Source organism: Palaemon carinicauda, chromosome 17 (assembly GCF_036898095.1).
Source record: "Palaemon carinicauda isolate YSFRI2023 chromosome 17, ASM3689809v2, whole genome shotgun sequence".
NCBI lineage: Eukaryota > Metazoa > Arthropoda > Malacostraca > Decapoda > Palaemonidae > Palaemon > Palaemon carinicauda.
This window is the reverse complement of record NC_090741.1, coordinates 68679792-68682291: the sequence shown is the minus strand read 5'-3', so window position 1 is coordinate 68682291 and position 2500 is coordinate 68679792.

The window sequence follows — 2500 nt, the reverse complement described above, 5'->3', positions numbered from 1 at the left end:
TAAGTGATAAATAACTGTTATGATTGAAGTTCCTGTTTATTAACAGATCCCCAAAATCGTCCTTATCAAACCCCAGGGATCAATGACACTTTGCTGGGGTCGATAAATGCCTGGTTGTCAAAATGCGTTCGATTGAAATTTGAATTTAATGCTGAAATTCAGTATAGCGAATAAAAATACACAAAATTATATAATAAATTATAATTTGCTGATTCAGATTTCTGATTTTCAATTAATTAGGCTTTTCCCCTTTATTATTTTAATTCTTTTTGCTGAGATACTTTCATCATCATCATCATCTCCTACGCCCATTGAAGCAAAGGGCCTCGGTTAGATTTCGCCAGTTGTCTCGATCTTGAGCTTTTAATTCAATACTTCTCCATTCATCATCATCATCTATTTCGCGCTTCATAGTCCTCAGCCATGTAGGCCTGGTCCTTCCAACTCTTCTAGTGCCTTGTGGAGCCCATCTGAACGTGTGGTGAACTAATCTCTCTTGGGAAGTGCGAGGAGCATGCCCAAACCATCTCCATCTACCCCTCATCATGATCTCGTCCAAATATGGCACTCGAGTAATCTCTCTTATTGTCTCATTTCTAATCCTGTCATTGTCATACCATGACTCATGTCCATAGAGTAACACCGATCTCACTAAACTGATTTGCTTTTTTTCAGTTTTTCACTAAACTCTAATCCTAAAGACCCTGTATTGGAGATCATAGTTCCTAAATACTTAAAGGATTCTACCTCATTAATCCTTTATCCTTCCAATGATGTTTCATCTTCCATTGCATACTCCGTTATCATCATCTCGTTGTCTTCAATTTATTTTCAGCCCCCCCCCCTGTGATATTTCATGCATTCTGGTAAGCAAGCATTGCAAATCCTGTGGTTTTTTGTTAATAAGGACAGCGTCCTCAGCATACTCTAGGCCCGTTAATTTTCTGTTTCCAATCCAGTCCAATCCTTCTCCACCATCTCTTACTGTTCTACGCATTACAAAATTCATGAGGAGGATAAACAACATAGGTGACAACACATCCCCTTGGAGTACTCCACTGTTCACTGGAAATGCATTTGATAGGACTCCATTAACATTAAATTTGCACTTGCTAGGCTCATGAACAGACTTAATCAAATTTACATATTTAAGAGGAACTCCATAATAACGAAGGACCCTCCACAAAATTGGCCGGTGCACGCTATCAAAGGTTTTTTTATAGTCCACAAATGCCATCAAAAGGGAATTACTATATTCTACGCATTGCTGTACAACATGTCACAAAATGAAAAGTTGGTTAGTGCATCTTCTACCTTTTCTAAATCCTGTTTGTTCATCTCAGCTTTTCATCAATCTTTCTCTCTAGTCTCTTTAGAATGAGCATGCTACATATATTCCTGACAGCAGACGTATCATTCCACATTCTACAAAATAATATGGTAAGTATTCTGGGAGTCACTTTGTTTTCGGCTAAAATCATCTCCGTTGTTATTCCATCATATCCAAGGGGTTTTCCATCTCTTGAGTTTTTTATTAATAGCTTCGACTTCAAACACTTGAATTCATTCATGGGTACATCAAGGTCTTCCTCGGTTTCAGGTATATCAATCAAATTATTCCCCTCATATTCATGAGCTTACTAAAGTGTTCCATCCTATTGTTGGTTTATCCTTATTTAAGGGAATTATTCTGTAATGTAAAAGAAAATACTTTTTGGTGTCTATGAGAAATACGTTTTAACTTTCGGTTTTAAATATAATTTTTAAGTGGAAAATTATATTAAGGGCTCCATTTAATCTAGAAATTCCTAAGATTTATATAAGATAAATCTAAGTATAAAACCGTGTTATCAAGAAAACTCATTAGAAAGCAACAGATCTTCTAGGAAATATATATGGAAAAAAAGTTTCTCGCCGGTTAGAATCCTTCGTTTTCCGTCCGGGGTCAGCCGAAAAGGTTTCATTCAGCTCGCTTTGAGTGGCTACTCTCAAGGGCCAGAAGAGAAAGCAATATTGCCTCTCTCTCTCTCTCTCTCTCTCTCTCTCTCTCTCTCTCCTCTCTCTCTCTCTCTCTCTCTCTCTCTCTCTCTCTCTCTCTCTCTCTCTCTTCGATTTGTTTCGAGGTATCAAGAGTTTATTGCTGTAAATGGATAACCTTTTTTTGACCAGTTAGGTTTTATTTATTCTCTCTCTCTCTCTCTCTCTCTCTCTCTCTCTCTCTCTCTCTCTCTCTCTCTCTCTCTCTGCACCCCACGTCTCGCTTCAAGAAATGAGTGTGTATATCACTAGGCCAGGGTTAGAATGGGTTATATGAACAATTTTATTTTCTGCCCACTAAGCTGAGGGTTAGAGTGGGATAGTCTTTTATGAACATTGCTTCCTTAAATGATAGATATTTCTTTATTCTACATTTAGGCTGAGGGTTAGAATAGGTTAGTTTTATATGAACATTGTTATATTTCTACCTCTAGGCTGAGGGTTAGAATGGGTTATATGAAGA